Below are 21037 nucleotides of genomic sequence, written 5' to 3'. Positions count from 1 at the left end.
AGTGCATTGCACGTAGAGTACAAACACCACTACCCCTGGGCAGTGCTAAAAATGTGCAGATATTCCAAAAAACATATCAGCATCTTTCCTCCATGAAAAGAAAACAAAAACCTAACAAAACAAAAACAAAACAAAAACAAGAACAAAAAAACAACAACAACAAACAAAAAACCAAAACAAAACAAAAAACCCAAAAAAAACCCCAAACCAACTAAAAAACCCTCAAAATTAAATTTATTTAGAAATATAACAGATGAAATTGTGTCAAGACCTTGTGTTAATCAAGGTACAAACTTTGTGACAATGCCTTAGCAAGTCCTGACTGGGCAAGTGCCAGGCCTATGAAGCAATTTTCTAGAGCCATGGTATATTTTATACTTCTTATATATATATATATAAGGAAGCATGTATTTTCACTGGGCTAGTGTTTTCTTTCTTCAGCTTTTACGATTTTATAATTTTCAATATGTAGGTATTGTAGAAGCAATATTTCATTGAATGTCACCCAAAATCTCTTAAATTAAAAGCTTGAGAAAAAAAGCCAAATATTGATCCAACTCCTTATGCAATACTGTATTAGAGCATTTGGATTTTTTTTTTTCCCATTTGATAGTTAGGGCATCATTGAAGCTTTTCTCCAGAAAATCTAACGGTTTTACTCTGAAGGAACTTCTGTAGCAGAATTCCTAATGAGAACAGCAAGAATAAGCATGAAAAATATATTAATACAGACAAGCTCTGTGTTTTGCTTTAGCATCAATAGGAAAATTATGTTGGTTTTTTTTTTTTTTTTTTTGTATAGAATCAAAGCAGGTATTATTACTCATAAAATAAGCAAAATTTTTTTTCATAAAAAGAGAATTTAGCCAAGAGAACTTATATGCACAGGGTTTAAAAAAATTTTATTTATGAACAGTTCTTTCTACCTAATAAGATTCTTTATCTGTATTTGTCCTTTATTCATTTTTTTGGGAAATGGCTGTAAGCTGATGGAGGGTAGGTTAAATATTAGGAAGAAATTCTTTACTGTGAGGGCAGTGAGGCACTGGAACATTTACCCAGGGGTGTTATGGACTCCCCATCCTTGGGGATGTACAAGACCACGCTTGATGGGGCCCTGAGCACCCTGGTCTAGTGTAAGGTTCCCTATCCATGGCAGGGGCAATGGAAATAGATGATGTTTAAGGACCATTCCAGGCCTAATCATTCAATGATTCTATGATGATTTTATGAGCTGTTTGGACTTCTAAAAATATTGGCAAATATTAACAAACTTTCCAATATTAATATGTTAATATTAAATATCAACAGATTAATATTGGAAAATATGAATCCTGAGATGTAGCCAGAAGACAGAAATCCTTTTATCTGACATAGATCATATTGGGATCTTTTTTTTCTTACAATAACTTCCCAACTTACTTTTATTCACATTGTGAGAAAAAAATATACTGAAAATAAATGAATTCTGTTCTAATTATTTTGAGCTATTCCTTATGTTGATTAAGGCTCCTGAAGTCCTCCAGATGAACATATCTTACCGGCTTATTCAAATAGAATGTTCCTTTGAACTCCTTTTCCATAAATAAGAAACCGATTAAACTTAGCATTTACTCCTTCTGTATTTCAAGCACCTCTGAAAGATAGAAATATATTTTTATAGATATGACAGAATTTTGTGAGTGACCTGCACTGGTAATAAATCATAATTTCTTAACAACAAATGGCTAATAAATAAAACATATATAAGGACTTAATTGCAAGCCTGTTCATAGATCAAATATTGACAAGGCTATCTAGATATCTTAAGACTACGTTATCATTTACAGAATTGGACTCTAACATTTGTTGTAGTTTAGATCAGTTCACTCCAGGGATTAATAGAGCATCTTACTCTTCCAGACCCTCAACTAAGAATAAACTGTAATAGGTTCAACCCCACATGATCTTGATGAATAGTTCAGACTGTCTAAAGTTTGTGTTATTTTAATATATATCAGCCTTTGGGGAGGGAAAGGTATTGAAGTAGAGCATGAAGAAAATGGATTCAGTGTCTACTCAGACAGACTTTCTTTGTCGATTTGGGTAAGTCCCTTGATTTTTCAGTGCTTCAGTTCCCCCTCCATAAACTGAGGAATTAATATTAGCTCTTTTATCTGCCTTGTCTATTCATACAGAAGACCCCTTGGAGCAAGGATTGCCTCTTGCTATATGTATTGCATTATTGAAGTGACATTGCATCCCTTCCCTTCATTTCTCTTTATGTTCATCTCGGTTAGCCTTTAAGGTTCTAAAAGTATGCACTATTTTATTAATTTTTGTAAAGTGGTTAGTCCAATATAAATGAAAAATGATAAAAAAATAAGAGCAAGTAATAAATCATATTTAGCAATGAAAATACTTTATGACTGCAATTGATGGTAATTTCAACATTTCCCCAGCCCCCCTCTGTAAAATTATCTCAATTTAAACTCTTCTGAAAAACATTCTTTCTTAATTCTAAGCTCTATTTCAGATAATATTGGCTCAATAACCTCAGCTAATAAATGTGCTTTGATCAGAGCACTTATTTTTTAGACCATTTAAATTATACTCATTCTTTTTGCAGGCCAGATCCTCATCTGGAGTAAATAAAAATAGTTTCAAAGTCATTCTGTTGAAGTGTGAAGCTCTGAAGAGCAATATTGACCTGCCGGCACTTATTTATGCTGCTCAGATCTCCTGTCTTGCTTTACACCATAGAAATGTCTTGGTCCAGTCCCTCTCTGTTACCATAAAAGCAGAGCACAACACTGTGTTTCCTCCAGTTTCAAAAGGATTTATCTTCTAAAAAATGCTCTCAGCTATTTGTCCTTTTAAAGTTTTATTTTCTTACATTCTTAAAAGTTTCAGTTTAGTTTGAAAATTAACTTTGTTAATTGAGCAATTGCCATTTTGAGAGCAGGAACTCTCCCATTCAAATATTTTCTAAAATCTAATTCTAGATTGACATCTCGATTTTTGCCTAAATTTAGCAGAAAAGAATGCATTAAACTTTTGTGTGTATTAATCTAGGTGTTAAGGAATGTGCAGGTGACATACAGGGTTGAAGAATATATTTATTTTCAAATATCTCTTCTGTGATAACACACAAACAAAATCTTACCTGTCTGCATTACCTCTGAGTGTCTTCACAAGATTAGGAAATATTAGCATGCATTTTCTCTCTATAGAGTGCAGTCACACCCTTTGAATTGTGTAAAGGGCACAGAGGAGAGTCTGATCCCATGCACTGTAGCCACTGTAGCTGTAGAAAATGGTAGGTGGCCACACAGAACACAACTGGGAAGAATATTCCTGTGTGTTTTGTGAAGGAACTTTAAAAGGAAGAGAATCATTATTCCTAACTCATCTTTGAATTTAAATTGCACACTTAAGCAAACTTTGAACTGTACCACACAATAAGCATAACAAGTAAACCTATGCTTTTAATAGTTAATCATCTGATGCATGACAAGTATAATTCTGAATTCTGTGTGAACTGATTCACAAAAATCATTCAATAAATTAATGTAGTTTTGCAATATTATCAGCAAAATAGGCAAGCAGCCAAAAGTCTAATGACAAATTGAAGGGTTTTGAGATGTGTCTGTCTCTATGCAATATTGAAATTGTTTTCAAAACAGAAGCACCCTGGAAAAAATTGAGCAACACCACATGAACCATAGCACTATTATGAAAATTCAATAAATAAATAATGTGACTTATATGCAAATAAATGTATCCATCCTTCAACTTTGCCATCAAAAATTTTTTTTAGTGGCCCACTTTGACTCCCAGTGAAATAAATGGCAACATTTCCTTTGGCTCTTAGAGAAATGGATTTTCTTCTGTAGCCAGCATTTATTCAGATCTGGTGTACTCTTTACACAATATAAATACCACATTTGAAAAGCCTAAAGAGGAGACACTCTGAGGAGAGGGTAGCAATCTGTCAAAGCAGTGGTTATTGTCTGGAGCATTACCTGTCTTGCAGGTGCTATTCCCTGTCATTTATCTTCCAGCCCCGATCTGATGGATTGGGGATTATTGCTCTTTTGGCAATCAGATCCTGAACATGTCTCCTATTTAACTCTGGGCTGTAAAAAAAGGAAAATTAAAAACCATTATGAGACCTCCATATAATTAATCTTCAGATGGCTCAAGCATGTAATGTCCTCAGTGTACTGTCTACTATAACAAGTAACAGGAGGGAAAAAAAAAAGACAACATATCAATACACTTTATCCAAGGGAAGAAATTCCAGTTGTAGCATTAAATATAAATACAATAGTGTGTTGGCATAATGTAGTAAGGTTCTGTACTATTAAAGGCTTTGTTCTAAAGCATATCTGTGTACACAATGAGATGATGAACACAGTGCATCACATAGCTAAATTTAATATATGCAGGGGTATGATGTTTGCAATGCATGCATTTCAGCAGGTCCCATTAGTGCGCCTTTCCCCTCCAGTGAAAACAGAATGAACCACAGCCCCTTCTGGTTTGCATAAAGCAAACAAAATTAGATTTGCTTTGCTGAATTGAAACCCGCTTGGGATTGTGAGCCTCTCTCGGGGACAAATTACTTCAAACAATCCCTTTGTACCATAACAAAATCAAAAAATTCAGGCCAATCAACATGGCTCAAAACCCTTAACACAAGAATTAATAATACAACCTAGTCTATTTTTATTGCTTCTGAGCTACAGATCCTTGTTTTAATATAATTACACTTATTTGTGGTCCACATGTTAAATAAGCTTGCATATGTTAACTAATGTGACATAAAACAACTATTGTAATTTCACTATTGCTACCAGTTTTGTTCCCCCTAGAGTAACATCCCTACCATAGGACAAGCTAAACTTTAATTGCATTAAATTAAATAGATTTTTTTGTCATATATAGATACAATAGTAGACATTTCTGAAGTAAAGTAGGTAAAAAATATTTAAGTTTCACTTTAAGTCATATTTCTTGATGAGTTTCCAAATCTAACCCTTCCTTCAAAGAAATGACTTGTTTTCTGTAGCAGAGAAAGCTTATTTAAGGAGGCACAGGGCTTTTACCACTTCTTTAACTACTTGTTAAAGGTATTAACATAATACCTTTACTCTCAGTGGTGTGATGCAGGTCATGAGCACAATAACTTGCGTGCCACATTTCACTCCAAGCTAAACTGATTTGTACAATATTTCCAACCTTTTTTTTTAGAATACATTGTTTTGAGCATTGTGCCTACTTAAGCTGAAACACACTGTAAAGGAAGGCAAAGAGTTTATTTGCTTTCTTCATCAGACACACCCAAAAGGAACCATGGGGAAGTATGTTTGTCATTTCTATTTTCATCAATATTTTATACATTGCTCCAGACAGTATTATTTCTTAGCATTCTTCAAACTCCAACCTTGGTGTTGCACAATATTATTTTAAATACAGCAAAATAATGGCAAACATAACCAGCTCTGATTTTCCATCCTAACGTAATACAAGATTATGGACAAAAAAGCAGGAGGTCACTTTTATTACTTTCTAATAAGACTTTACCTTATATGAGGCTATAAGCAATATATCAAGATGTCACTTTGTGCCTCCTAATATGACATAGTGGTGATGGAAGGAACCAAGGAGTTAGCAGAATTTTCTGAACTATTCTCCCCAGAAGCATGTTTCTGCAATGCACAGTCTCAAGCACTCGGGAAGGAAAATGCTGACATAGGGCAGAATTATACCCTGACTCATAGTCCATGTAACCCAACTGATGGATGCATAACGTATCAATCAAGACAGCTCTGCTCCTGGAATATATACTTTCTTCACAGAAAACAAAACCAACTTTTTCCCAATTTAGGCTGAAAAATTAAGTCTGGAGATACACAGAAGAAATAAGAGATTCAGGAAAGTAAAAAGTGCATTTTTGTTATAGCAACAGGAATGTCAGAATTAATATTTGCATTTAAAAATTGTGTCAAAAAATTAAGAAACAAAACAACACAGAGCACCCTAACTTCATTTCACAGTGTCACAGTCCATGCCAGATATGACTATCAGATAATACACTTCTAATCTCAACAAAACTGACAATGATTCCTAAAGATGGCTTTCTGTATTCTGTTTTTTCTCTCTCTTGTTGCTAGAAGATGGACTTAGCTGGACTGCATGCCCCTAATTAAGTCTTTTTTGCTATTCCAAATTCCTTAGGACTATAACCAACTCATTAACACCTATTTTCCTCAAGATTTTAATATTTATTTTATTTGCAGCTCCTAACTTCCTTGTATATCTTGCTCCAGATATACATGAAGTTTTACAATAATATCTAAATATCATCTTACATTGGAAGGAACATGTGTTCAGAGGAAAATCACATGTTTATATGCCAGGCATTAGGAGAATCAATGCAAAGCACCATTTACTAGAAAGAAATAATATCTGCCAGGACAGGAAGAGGAAGAATAGAGACCAATCAAACTCCATGTCTTAGACAGATTTTGGTACTTAAAGCAGACAAAGAAAATAGCCTTGTCTAATGCATTCCTTGTTTTAAAGGGGTTAGTCCCAGCTAAATAAATTTAATTTTCAGAAACTTGTACGTTTGTTGGCCTAAATCCACAGGTGATTCAGAAGCTTCTGCAAAATTAAATTCTACCTGGTTTACCAAGGTGAGTATGTAAAAAAAAAGCAGAGGCAATAAGATGGCAACTCCAGCAAGAGCAGCAGGCATGAGTGGAGTCACTGTGGAAAAGGAACAACTGGGAGATCCTTCATCACAAAGGAGAAGTGGGCTAACTTCCCTCCCTGCCCAACTACAAAGACTACCTGATTCAAAGGCTAATATTCAGTACACAAAACTTTTATATTTCCTGGAATGTTCCTTGACTCCTGCTTTCTCTCTGGTGCTGTTCTGTGCCAGACCAGATCCTGGAACACAGGCAGCTCTATGCCGTAGTCCATAAAACCTCAGAGTTAAATGTGTTTTTTGTTAAAGTACTCTCTGAGTGCAATTGCATGGAGGTGTGAATAAGCAGTAACTCTGTTTAAATACCAGTAAAAACAATGTCTGTGGAAACTTGTTGTGTGGTATAACAATTTGATATGTTGTCATGTGTTAAACGTTCTTATTTGTGCACTACTGTTCTCTTAAACCTCTGTTGCACCTTGCAGCCACTGCATGTCACTATTAAGACAGAGCAATAGAGGAAGATTTCAGAAAGATTTATAAACTTCTAGTGGAGATGGATGCCACCATCAACCAGATAAAAGCTGCCCCCATACGTATGTAGTCATTTATTGTTTAAACCCTAAGCAGCTGAAGTGAACAAAAGAGTTCACAGTCCACTCTGTGCTACGCAATTTAGATTGTTTAGGGTTTTTCATGCATTTGTTATGTATTTAAGCGTGTGTTAAACCATTAGGTCCCAAGAAAATCATAGTCATTCATGATTCATTGAGTCATTCATATCTGAAAGTTGTGCCCTAGTGCCTGTGTATTTTCTTGGGTTGAGATATGTTCCTCCTACAAAATATATAAAGTATTATCCATGGGCAATTACCCGCTTCTACCCATATTTCAGGGGAAGCACTTTTAGCAATATAAATTATTCATATTATATAAAGCAGCACACAAGTGGTGTACTCTGTCAGAAACTCAGCCTTTTTTGTCATGTGGTTTTTGTTTTTTTATTTAATCTGATGGTAAAATTCTCTTTAAATCCATGTGCTAGCAGTTTGCTTTGGTATTCTTAAGTATGTAGATTCCCAACTGGTATAAAGTAAAATACGTATGTCATTTAGTAGATTAATGTAATTAAAATCTATAGAGCAGATCTGAGAGGAAATACTGGACTTGTAGGAATATATCACTCTTTCAAAGGAAAGCAAGGTTAGTTAAATTTCTATAACTAAATCAATTATTGATACTAATATATTTCCTAAACTTTAAGATCTGGAAAGGCTTCTTGTCTCCAGGTTTTGGTGCACTCCCTCCTGCTGTGGTCTGGCTCCATGCTCAGACCTAGGTCTCTAACATCTCTTTGCTTCTTTCCTCATTGCTCTGGGGAGAAAAGCAGGACCTGATCTGGGAGGGAGGTTGATTCCTGCAATGAAGAGAGAAACAGGAATCAGGACCTTGCCTCTTTTAGTTCACACCTGCTGCACAAACACAATGACAAGATCAATGTAAGTTGTGGCTTCTCTTTGTACCATGTTGGGCAAATATAGATTAAAAACATCCCCACTGTGAAGTGCTTACGCTCACACCCTAGATAGTAAACAATATGATGATATTTGATTGCCCTCAGAAGCTGGATTTATATTTTGTCACCTTCTACTAAAATTTACCTTTTCACAGTCATTTTGATATGAATTGTTCGAAGAAGTGTTCATGGAGCGATGATGGTGATCCGTAACAGTACTTTTCTAGGGAAGTTAGGCATCACTCATATAAGCACTGTTCTAACAATCATATTAATTCACTGGCTTTATATGAAAACCTTGATACTGATCTTATAAATAGTTCTTGTTAATGCATTTTGGGTGAAATGCTGCCAGGTTTTAGTGATGCAAATTAAGATGACTGTAAAATTGTTACTTAGCAATTTTGTTAAATGTAAATTCACAGTGTTGGATAGTGTCATTCTGTTTCTTGCCGTATGTTCAAGCTAACAGGCAGAACCATGCTCATTTGTATAATGTTAATATCTTCGTGCTTAACTTTTATAACATTTTGCACAAATTAACTTAAGATCCTAATAATCAGGCCAGCTATTAAAGAATTCTGTGATGTGTTCCAAAATGAAGTGTGTAACGCCTATTGGGTTCACACAATAATTACAGGCTGACTGCCGTCTGCTCTTCTCATCACAGTGACACCTGCTAACAAATATGTTGCTAACTGTGTTTGCAGCATTACAAATAGGTAGGTCCTTATTGGCTGCTATGGGGCGAGGGTGCCTGGCCTGTGTCCTTAGCAGTGGAAGGTGATTTAGTGAGTCTGCTTCAGTGATCTGCTTTTCACAGTGTGAGACTGTATTTTGCACCCTAGAGTTCCCAGGTAAGGTGTCACAGTGCAGATACTCCTCTTTTCACCTCTCCCTTTTCCTGCTATAGCATCTTTTTGTGGCTATGCGTTTTTTCAGTTTATTGGCATTTCTGCTGAAAAAAAAAAAAGAATAATTTGGGAAGCTGGAGGCCAAAGTGTTCTTTTTGTGTGTGTCTGTATGCATGAGCATGTCTCTGTGTGTATGTGAGGAAGAGACAGTAAAAGAAAGATATTCTCCTTTTCCATTGCAGTTTTTATGTATATACTATTCAGCTATATGTGGACTGATGTGCAATAAAAATACTGGATGTATCTTTTCAGAAATAATAGCACTTCCTTTCTGGAAACATGCTAATGATCTAAACTGTGTACTCTTAGATAATGAAAGCAATAATTGTAAAAAACTGGTGAAATATATTCATGACATAGAAAAAGTGTGATGCCTCATTTCATACAATTCTATGGCCTTTATCCTACTGCAAACAGACTAAGATTTGATTTCATGTAATATTGAATTGGTGAAGTGGACTATTCTGATAAAAATTTGTCGTCTCTTTTATTTATCTGCTTATGAGGTCTAGTTTAAATTCCAAATACAAAACCATAACCCATAAGGTAACACTACCTTCATTAACCACCAGCTTCATGCTCCTTGCTACACCTTAGAGGGTCAGTTATTAAATAACCCCAATATGCATATTCATTGATTCTTACCTCTTCTACTGCATTAGTAGAAATAACAAACTTTCTCAAAATCAGTCTTTTAGGACTGATGTAAGGACTGACCCAAAATGTATGACATATGAAAGCTAAATTTGCAGAATGAAAATTAAATGCACATTTATAGATAGGATGGAAATGAAGTGTTTTAGAAAGGGAGGGACTGTGTGATGTCAGGATGAAGACATTCTTAAAAATGATGAAAAGTTGTTTCCAGTGCTTTCACTTTTTTAAACAGCCTTCTAAAAATGGGAAAGCTGAAATGAAAACACAAACTTAGACAAACTGAATATTAAATAAACTATGAAGGTGTCCAAAATGGGAACCTATGAAACCATGATAAGTATTCTTTTATGAAACTACATTGTCCTTATACTCTAAGTTTGGTGATTGGGGTACCGGGTGGTCTGAAGAAACAGGTGAGATCTAACTTCAAATATTTCTGCTCACAAAATCTGCTGTAGATGGTTTGTTTTCCTATCCCATAATGGATTGGAAAAAGAGCTGAGGGGTTGATTTATGAACCATTTGAACTCAAAAGTAACTTTCAGTTTAGCTATTCAAGACCTTCAAGATTTGTCTTGCCTATAACTAGAAGCTTGAACTTTTGTCGTGTGAACACTTAAAAGCATAGTTCAAGTTATTTTGATGCAAAAGATGCCCTCCTCCTGACTCCACTCTCAATGAATCCTAAATTTCAGCTAAATTCTGAATGTTAGAGGGAACAGGAAAAAAAAAGGTCTCTATATTCACATTCAACTACTATGGTCAGTCTGTGTTCCACCAGTTTTTGTTTGCAGCAAAGTTTCTGGAGGATAAATTAAGTCTGTTATTTCAGTCCTGCAGCCTACTGTTTTCAGATGATGGTCTTCTAATAAAGGAGTGTCTGGGTAGTCTGGTGTGTATGGACACTTTGAAAATGATGAAGATTGAACAGAATTGTGATGTCCTTTGGTCAAAGTATTCTCTATTAGTTTGAACTATTTGAGCTCCTTCCATGGTTTCAAAAATTAATTTTTTTCATATGTGATTTTTATACTTCAAAAAGGTTTAACATCACTACAGTTGTGAAAAAAATGAAATGCCAAAGAGCACCAATGACTATTTCTCTCTTCCCTTCCAAATAAGGGTTTTATGAAATGATCAGAGATGTGCAAAATCCTCTACATGTTCACTCTTGTGAAAGGCCTTTCACAGAGCAGATGTAAACGAGTCCCAGAGGTTCAGCTTTCTCATCAAACAGGTGTAATGGATCTTCTGAACCTCTGAGCTTTCCACCAATTTCTTCCATCCATTTCCTGATGTTTCCTGATATTATTTTGTAGTCTGTCCTACATCTAGCCATGCAAAAGTGAATCTGGAAAACTGAAAGATTTAATTTTAAAAGGCAACAATTTTGAAAGGTGTAAATATCTAAAATACTCCTAAATCTAATTCCACTCAGGACCAGTACTTACTTTCTAAGAGTTAATCATCTTAACATCCATAAGGTAAGGTGGAAATGACAGATGGTGGCATGCTTCACTCTAATTTTAGGATTGCAGATAGCTTGCCTGCTCAGCCTCTCTTCTGGCTTGGACTGGACCAGGAACAGCTATTCCCTCAGTCATCATGTCCAGAAGTTTAAAAGGCTTTCACGGAACTTGGTGTTATTAGAGGCTTACTCTCAATACCCAGAGATGCACGAAATCCCTTGGATGTAGAAAAGGCTTGGTACTGATCCTGATATATATGCTATATTTTATTAAGAAGTATTTTTCATCTGTTTGAACTGCATAAGTGAACTTTCTAAGATAGTGAATGACTCTCTTACGGCACCTCACTTTATGAATATTCTAATTTAACCAGACTGATTTGTAACTTTTCTATTTTATTACTGAGCGATTTAAGATCAAGCACATCAAGTGTGAAAACTAAAACCTAACTAAACAGTTTGAGATTTAGAAAATTCATGATGGATTTTTAAAACCAAGTGAACAATTGGCTTATTAATCCTATCATTTGTTTTTGCTTCATATACTTTTTCTAAAAGAAAATTCTTAAAGGATTTAAATTTTATAATATTCAAAGGACAGAAATATTCAGGATTTAAGTGATTTAAATTCACACTCAACAGGAGACCGAATAACACAGGAATTGCTGTTGGGTTGTGCAGTCTATCACCTCCATGACACTGGGCCTATCCATCTTTCTAGGTGTGTATATATGTCCACAATAGTAGAATCTGTTAGTCCAAATGAAATACAGAACAGATTGTATTATGTAATGACTAATCAGAGGTGTATGGCAGTCATAATTAAGAAAACATACATCAACACTTGCCAACAGTTTTCACGAGTTAGAATGTGAGACAGCTCAGCTATTTTGTATCATCATCGTAGCTGAAGGGACAGAACTGATGTCAGACATCATGGTAGGAAACTGGGAGTAAGTGTTGGCTGGTTAATGCCAACACTTAACTCTGGGGAGTGACTTGGTGGTCCAACCCTTGGTGTCCAGATCAAACAGCTCCATTTCCCTCTTCTTCAGGGACACTAATCAGCAAGCTCAGCCAAGGGCTGAGTGAACATGGAGGCTGAAAAGTGTGCTCCTCTCTGGAGGTGCCATAAGTAGGTCAGGGTTGAGACATGTTGACAAGATAGCTTATGGAAAATTGCACTGCCTTCAAGATATATGTAATTTGGATAAATTGAGGAGCTCAGTCCCATATGATGCCAATCCAGCTTCTACAAGTCTGAAATAAATTTTAGAAGACAAAAATACATTGCAATAAGTTACAGTAAAGCGCCAAGTTAATACCATATAAACCATTTACATTTTTAAGCTACTAAATGCAGAGAGAATCTTGAGGACTTTTCCTTTATCTTCATTTTGAAGTACAGTAAATATTACTTTCTTTAGAATATATTATTCTTTCATAATTACAGGTATAGTACTGTCTTTTTGAATAATAGCATGTTTGTTGACAACGGCCCTGTACATGCTAATCAGTTATTCCACTTCAGCTACTGTTGCTAAAATTACTTGGGTTTCACTGATCTCTCTTTATGCAATTGATTCTGATAAAATCAAGATAAGGCAACTATTTCTGGATCAGATTTTGAAGGCTTCATATTGTAAGAGTTAATTTAAATAAGAGGAATCTTTTTCTGAAGAGTCTTATAGATGCAATTTATCACTTAAAAAAAATCAGATTTACTCAGGTAAATCAGGTTTGGTTTTTTTTCATCAAGAGTTTTGAAAGGTTATTTTACACAGAAAATGAAAAATAATGTCCTCTATTCTATTGAATCATTTAACTGAATGTGTCTCTCAAACCTGTTATCCTAGTGTTTAGCATCCTGATTTCACAATCTTGCAATTAAATCATGACCTTTCCCACATGACACAGTGGTTGTCTTTGATAATATTTTTTTTTTTAGACTCGTGGCTCAAATGTCATCTCAAGTCTTATTTTCTATTCCTTGTCTGTAATTTGGAAAATAAGAATAGAACCCAGAAAAGCTTATCCATTATCAGTTACATCCTTTAGCTCAGAAGCACTGCATGTTGGCGAAGAAGGAGCTGACAATTCACCAGATCTTTTCCACCTCCGATTTCCAAAGTATATTAATGTTCAGCCCCTATAATCAACTCCAATAGAAAGAGTCTCTAATTAATGGCCTAGCTGTGAGTCAGATACTTTGCACTGCAAAAAATGCTCCAGCCCATCATATCCTTTTCTGATCTGGGGTTTTGTATACTTAATGCTTTAGGAAAATATTTATCTGACCCAGCTTTATTTTCCCCTAACCATGCATGAAGACCAAATTGCAGCTGTATTGGAGGGATCTCCTAATAATCATTGCCATATAGTCACAGCAGTCTTTCTCCTTCCTTAGTCCTCTGGGGAAATTACTGTGTTCTTTTTGGGAGCTCATTTTTTTTCTGGTACTGAATCTGTGATATTGATTAGGACTTGATGGGATGGGCAAAAGAAGATACTTTTAGGGAACCATGGTTCCCCTTTAACTGTGCCTTGCTGGCTAAACTTGAAATGGTATAAATAGCAACACTAAATACTTGGTCTTATAAAAAATTTTCCCCTGATTAAAACATTACTCACACACTTTCATCCTTTTCATGCTCATTTAAATCTCATATTGTCCTCCAAATCATTTGCTGTCCTTAAGATATCAAGATGCTTAGTTTAGCTGGAAAAATATATGGAATTCATATGACCACTCAAATCACTTATTCCTTTGATGAGAAGGAAATTTCCTGAAATTAGACTCTCTCAAAAAGGTCCTATTACCATGACATATAGTTTTAGATAAAGATAGTTGTTAATCTTGTCACACTCGATTTAGAAGACATAGAACCTGGTTGTATGCTAAAAGCATGCAAGGTACCAAGAGGTTAAAAGTTTATATATGCACTATTAAACATATGCAGAGATTTTGGAAGCAGACAGACCTTACACCCAGATTTGCTCTTAATTAAGCTTGGCTTGTTGGAGTGAGTCCAGAGGAGGGCCCAAAAATAACAGGGGGATGGAATGTCTTTCCTGTGAGGAAAGGCTGAGGGAGTCGGGATTTTTCTGCCTGTAGAAGGGAAGGCTCCAGGAGGACAATTGCAGCCATTCAGTACTTAAAGGTGGTTTATAGGAAAGATGAACTTTTTATCAGAACCTGTTGTGGTAGGACAAGGGATAATGTCTTTAAATTAAAAGAAGGTTGATTTAGAGGAAGAAAGTTTTTACTCAGTGGTGAACCACTGGAGCAGGATGCCCAGAAAAAAGATAGATACCCCTGGAGGGTGTCTATCTGAATATACTGAAGGTCAGATTGAAAAGTCTCTGAGCAACCTGATCTAGTTGAATAAAGCCCTGCTAATTGTAGGGGGTTGGATTAGATAACCTTAAAGCCAAACTCCCCAGTGGACTTGGCCAAGTTCAATTATTTCTTGCATAAAGCAAAGTCTTAATATTGCCAATGACATACTCTTGAGGGATCCAGCCATTTTTGGGCCACAATGATGTATTTTAAATATATTCTAAACTCAGTCTTTCACAGAGTAAATACTGCAAGATATTGAGCACTAAGCTAGTAATAAATAAATTAAGATTAGAATAAAACTAATGGGGCAAAAGTAAGCAGTTAAATTAACAACTCAGCACACAAGACCATGAACAATTCATGCAAACAAAATGCAGACCTGAACTCTGTACAAGTTAGAATACAAACTTTGCAAATTTTGAGCTTCTTGTGAGTCCATTTTGTAGAAAAATAAAAAGAATCTACAAAATCAGTAAAACAGAACATAGAAGCCATATTGGTGAAGGTCATCAGGTGTGCTGGTAGCATCGCTTTGTGGCATGAATATGGAGAGTCATGCTTGTAATGCTATTGGCCTCATGATTTCACTACATACTTTTGTGTGTACCTCACGAACACATGCCCTTTTCATTTAAGCCAGATGTATGTACCTTCTCTGTATGTTGTAACAGAGGATATAAAAAGGCAAAGTAGCCTCAGTCTTCTGGTGGTGTTGTCTGTACAAGCTTGAGTTAAAGGACCCTATACCACTCAGGGCAGAAAGGCAACAAGGGATCTATCTACCCCAAAGCATTTCAGGGAACTTTAAATATCACAAGACAGCCTGTTCCTCCAGCAGTGGGCCACCTTGATCCCTCGGTATGCAGCTACCTCACAAGAAGGCAGGCAATAAAATATTTGTCTAATTAACAATTCCAGGAGACATCATGTAGAAGTCCTTATCCTGAAACAATGCCTGGTGAGCACATGAACTGAACTCCAAGTAGCTGCCCTGCACAGCACCGACCTAAGGATTCCCCTAAAACAAGCTAAAGATGTTGCCTGAGCCTCAGTAAAGTGAGCCCTAATTGAGAGGGGAGGGACAGTTTTTTCAATGCATGTGAGACCCTCATACAAGTTGAAACCCCTCTGAGAGCCTCTGGGAAGAAAAAAAAAAATCCCCCTGGATTTATTACCAAAAGCTACAAAAAGCCTGAGAGATTTTCAAAATGGCTTTGTTCTAGAAAGATGAAAGGACATAGCTCTAAGAACATCAAGTGTATGAAGTTTAGTCTCTGTGGGAGAGTCATGAAGCTTGGAAAAATACTGGTAAATGTATAAACTTATTTGAATAAAAACTGGAAACAATTAAAAAAAAATAAAGTTCTGGGCCATAGGGAATAAGTTGATGAGGGACCTAGCAAGGTCTGCATTTTGCACATTCTGCAAGATAAAATGATAACTATACCACAAGTGTGGCTGTTTCAAGAGGTGATGAACTGATAATTTCAGAAAGAGGAAAAACTCCACAGTATTAAATTCCAGATAGTACAGATAAAAATATGTGATTTAAAAAAAAGGAATCTGAATATGGTGAAATGAGAAAGATCTTAAACTACGGAAATTTGTGTGGACAGCAGAGAAAATAGTCTAGTAGAGCTGACACAGATCCTAGCAGATGACATATAATTTACTGAGAAACATTTCTCAATTCTTTCATCTTGTTTATTCCTCCCTTTTATATTTGAACATGTGATCTATGTATGTTTTGTCATATAACTTGCCAATATTTAATGGAATTAGGATGGTATGAGGAATGAGGATAAAAGAAAATTTAGTTCCATTCTTACCTCTGCAGACTAGCTTTAAAAAAGTTACTGTCTATGCTTTATTATTATTATTTATTATTACTTGAACTGATTGTGATATTTTAGAGGTTGTACCTAGTTATTTGACAAAAAAAAAAATTAAAATGGAGAACAAAAGCGCAGAAGATTGAATTCAGCTCTGAATAGATGGGGGAAAAAAGGCACTTCCTTTATATGCAAATCTTGTAGACATCTTCCTGTCCTGGATCAAAGCTTGGTGTACACTTCACAAATAGCAGGCGCTTAATGAACTTGACTCCATGACATCATATTTTGAGATGGGGGTGCGAGAATAAGGCCAAATTTATATCTGTAACTTCATTGTTTTTTGAGAGAATTGCTGCTAGGAAAAAATCACAAAGTGTGAATTTTCCTTCCTATGTATTTACAAATTCTGTATTTCCAAACTTCTGCATTTAGCCCATGAAGAAGGAATAGCAATATGGACAGTTTCAGTACACTAAGTGTGCCATCAGTTTTGGCTAGGTGATTGGCTTATCCAGTTCATTTAACAGAATCTAGTCTAGTTCTGTCTGAGCACAGATGCAAGGTAGCACCACAGCAACTTTCATGGTAGGTGGAAGCAGAGCAGAAAGCAGTTATGAACCAGTAGCAAGCCATCACTGAGAAGTGGCTTCAGCATTAGAGACACCTCCTTTGACATTTCCATCAGAAATCAACTTTAGATATCATGCTTTCTGACATCTGCTTAGCCAATGGCTCATGAACTGAACCGCTCTTGTACGCAACTCCTGACGGCAAGAAAGCCATTCAGCCTCTCGCTATTCACAGCCAGGGCTGACACACAGGCAAAGCAGATTTTAAAGTCTGGAGCTCAAGTGTCAGCCCTGGGACCTGTGTCTCAGCACTCATTTGAGACTCGAAGGTTGATTTGTTTATTCCCTTGAAGGGTTATTGCATTTTTTCTCTCCTTTTGTCAGTAGGCTTCAGAATGACATGTAACAGCAACAAAAACTGTGTGGAACAGAGCTGTTCCAGGGTGGATAGGGCTGATGAAATTTTTTGAGCTCCTGTGACTAAAGCCTGCATACCTACTGAGGAATCCTGTCACAAAAGTGCTAAAAGTCTAAATCTCTGTAACTTGTCTTTCTACAGAAGCAAGTCTTAAGTGTTTGTGTCTGCCAGTCTCTGTAAATGTATCTATCTGACCAGACAAGTTTTATAGAAGATTTTCAGCTGTCTGGCAGTTTTAATACTCATAAGATTCCTAAAAAGTTCACAAAAATAGACTGCTGGGACAGGGGACACCTTCTTGTGTCAACCTGAGGGTAAAATTTCAGATGCAGTGAAATCCTTGTCAAATGAGAGATCTTGCCTGGGAGGAGAAGCACTGTGATGCCTCAGTGGCATGGAGAGTATCAGTCACAGCTCTTCCACAGAGAGGCACTGGAAGATCTGACTATAGCATGCCAATTCATGAGAAGCCAAGCTTCACCAATCCTGGACCTCCTAATGCCCAGTAAGGCATCATCAGGGTGCTAACTTTCAGAATTCCTTGTCCCATTGCAGAAGAAGAGAGGAGAATATCTTCAGGGGTGATGTGACAGCTGCAAAACATGCAGAGAAAAGGCCTGGGAGCAGATTTGACTCAACTACCTTGATCAATGTTTGCTTAGAAACGAAGATTTATATTCCTTGTTTATATCAAGAACCTGTAGTGAAATACTGACCACTTTGAAGTTAGTGACAGATCTCCCATAACCAGGATTTCATCAGAGTTCCTTTCTGTAGACTCCTCTGTGATTTGTTGTACATTAAGAGCAAGTGGAAGTTAAAATGCTCTGAATCAGGGAAAATATTTTACAGAGCTAGGTAATTTGAAAAACATCTTTCATCTGTTAAGGTTTGAGCTTCTCCCAGTAATAACAAGAACTTGATCAAGCATGAACACTGCCTAGCTATCTATAGATTTGTACGACACAACCTTAGAAATGTCATTGGCACACTTCACAGTATAATCAATACATTCTTTTTAACCTTTATGCAAGAAGGTTGGGATACAGACTAAGATTGATAAAAAGACTCTCCTGCAGTGTGAAAGGTGCAAAACTAGAGAAAGAGCAGAACTGGGAGATTTTGTTAGCATAACACACAAACTGAAATGTGCTGTGTTGATTCCCAGAGGATGCAGGTTTGAGCATGAGCACAAATCGAACCTGAACTTCCAAACTGAATAATTCAGATGCCTTGTCTCCTCTGGTCCCAAATTTCTTCCCCTTCTTGGGGGCATCAGTGTCTTGCCATTGTCTACATTGTCACGTTTTTTTGTGATTTCCATCAGAATTCTGAAGAGCTGAAGAGCTTCCTTATTGTTCTTAGCAGTTTTAATGTCGGGGAGAGGACTGCTGCTCCTGTCCCTCCCTCCAGCATAATGGAAAATGTTGCCTGTGATGGTGTATCTGGCACTAGAAGTTCTGCCGTAGCTCCTGTACCAAGGTGAGTGAAAGAAGCACCTCAGAGCTTCTGGAGCTTTTACGCAGCAAATTTCCAAAGGCTTCCCAGCAGCTGACCAACAGGAAAAAGAAACATTATCATCTCCACAACATGATGTTTTTTATGAATCTGAGAACAGCTGAAGTGCTTAGCAAGTGTTTTTCTTCTCCTGCTGTCTTATTAGAGGGCAGGGATTTCTTGACTGTTGACCCTGTCCCCCATCAAAAAAAAAAAAAAAAAAATCTGCTGTGCAAAAGGAAATGTGCAAGTGACTGTGATGGGACCTTGTAATGACATTACAGGATTGTGTCTTGAATATTGGCATTGAATACACACAGCACATACTGAGTGAGCCCAAAATGGAGCCTGATCCTATCCAGCTGTAAAGACAGAGTCTCATCCCCATTAAGTACTTCTCAGCTTATTTCTTATGTCACCAGAAACAGATTTCAATGCAACTTATTCTGCAGTTTCACTCTCTGATAATATTCACTACCATATAATATTTTTCTTTTTATTGATGTTTTCTTTATCTCTGGTTCCCATATCATATGTCCCAAGAGGAAATATAAAAATTTCCTGACCCCAGAATTACTCCTTTTCAGAAGCAATCCAGCTTTGGCTACAGTATATATTTTATTATCTTAAGCTGTATTGTGCAATTAACAGAAGACCATCACCTCTTGTAAATATATATGCATTGCAGTAATAAAATTGTTTTGTGTACAAGTTGATCTCTATAATGCAATTGATAATTATTTCTAAAGAATCTTCTTGTAAAGCAGAGTCACTTTGAGGAACAAGGGTACTACTAACATGAATAAACTGTAGCAATTGAAAACTTGCCTTTTGCCTGCTGACCAGTGTCTAAAAGAAATAGGCGGCAACAAAAACTGAACCAGACCTTGTTTTCCTGTTTGTGATTTATTATAGTATTCAGCATTATTAAACTTTTTTGTTTAAAATATGAGTGTACAGTGTCGTCATGTTGAAAAGAAAACACTTAGTTTGAGCACTCTGCCTTTTGCATAAGCTAGTTTTCTGTGTGGTCTGTATGCCAATGAAATTAGTTTTTTATTGTTTAGTATTTTCTCTCTACAAGTCCCATTATATTCCAGTTTGTAAGTGAAGGAAGGACAAGAGGCAAGAGAAGCTGTCTGCAAATCAGAACTTCATTAGAAAATATTTTAAATTCTGAATGAATCAGTAGCAACTCACTTACTAATGTGTCATGAAGTACCAGAGACATGCTAGGCAACTGAGAGAGAAACAATGGAAGCTAGACAATAATTTTTGTTGTTCACAAAAGCAAAATGAATAACTTATTAAGATTTCAGATTATACTTGGAGAGAACAAAAAAAAATGAAGTATTTTAACTTCAGGTCAGTGCCTACAGAAATGGACAAATTAAACAAGAAATGGATTTGCACTGACATCTGCAGATAATTTCCTTTTTAAAAGTTCTTAAGAGATCTTCATGTTCTTATATTAAAATATTATTTACAAGTTGATTTATGAAAGACACACATTGAGTACATTGTGATAGGTGAGTGTTTTGTTATAAATACTTCTAATATATTATAAGGTAACCAAACCTCGTAGAGTACATGTGTGTGTGCTTGCATATGTGCAGAAAAATATATGCATATGCATACATATATATATTTATATCATGTAAAGGGAAAATTCATCTTGCATGTGAAATTCTATTTTTTAGAAAAGCATTTTTTGTCTGTAAACTAAAGTACCAAAACCAAACTTGTCAATCTCTTCAACTCCTCCAAAGTAAGTATTTAAAAGTCTATATAAGTTTTAGGTAGTCAAAGTGTTTTGAGACACAAATATCTTCATAAAATTTGCTGTATAAAATATAAAGCCTTCTGATTAGCCATGAGAAGAAATGAAAGTAGAGTCAAAAGTCTTTGATAAATATTGAAGCAAATGTTTTGTTAATCTTGGAAAGAAACAAATGTATTTGACTACAAATCCTGCATTTAAAGTAGGTAATGATATATAAAGCTGTTTCTTTTTATATACTCCTTATATAAATGCCTGTAGATGCCTATATGTATGAATATGTATGTATATATGTACCTAATGCAGCTTGGAATGTGAGACAGCTGAATATAGGAAGGAT

The 21037-nt window shown here is 35.9% G+C and overlaps 1 protein-coding gene across 5 annotated transcripts in view; it reads right to left on the bottom strand.

The window, feature by feature from the left end:
• Positions 1-21037, bottom strand: part of LOC140683684 (uncharacterized) — a 545997-nt gene that overhangs the window by 46757 nt on the left and 478203 nt on the right. Inside the window, exons 9-10 of one of the 5 annotated variants that reach the window (XR_012054985.1) lie at positions 4005-4118; positions 1542-3356 (exon numbers count right to left, since the gene is read on the bottom strand). The gene's annotated coding sequence lies outside the window, so the exon portion shown is untranslated. Of the gene's footprint in view, positions 1-817; positions 4119-21037 lie in introns of those variants that run through there. The other 4 variants (XR_012054986.1, XR_012054984.1, XR_012054987.1 and 1 more) reach the window with 4 other exon arrangements.

The sequence above is a fragment of the Taeniopygia guttata genome, chromosome 3 (genome assembly GCF_048771995.1).
Source record: "Taeniopygia guttata chromosome 3, bTaeGut7.mat, whole genome shotgun sequence".
Lineage (NCBI taxonomy): Eukaryota > Metazoa > Chordata > Aves > Passeriformes > Estrildidae > Taeniopygia > Taeniopygia guttata.
The sequence above is the reverse complement of the archived record's forward strand: the minus strand, read 5'-3'. Positions and strand labels throughout refer to the sequence as shown.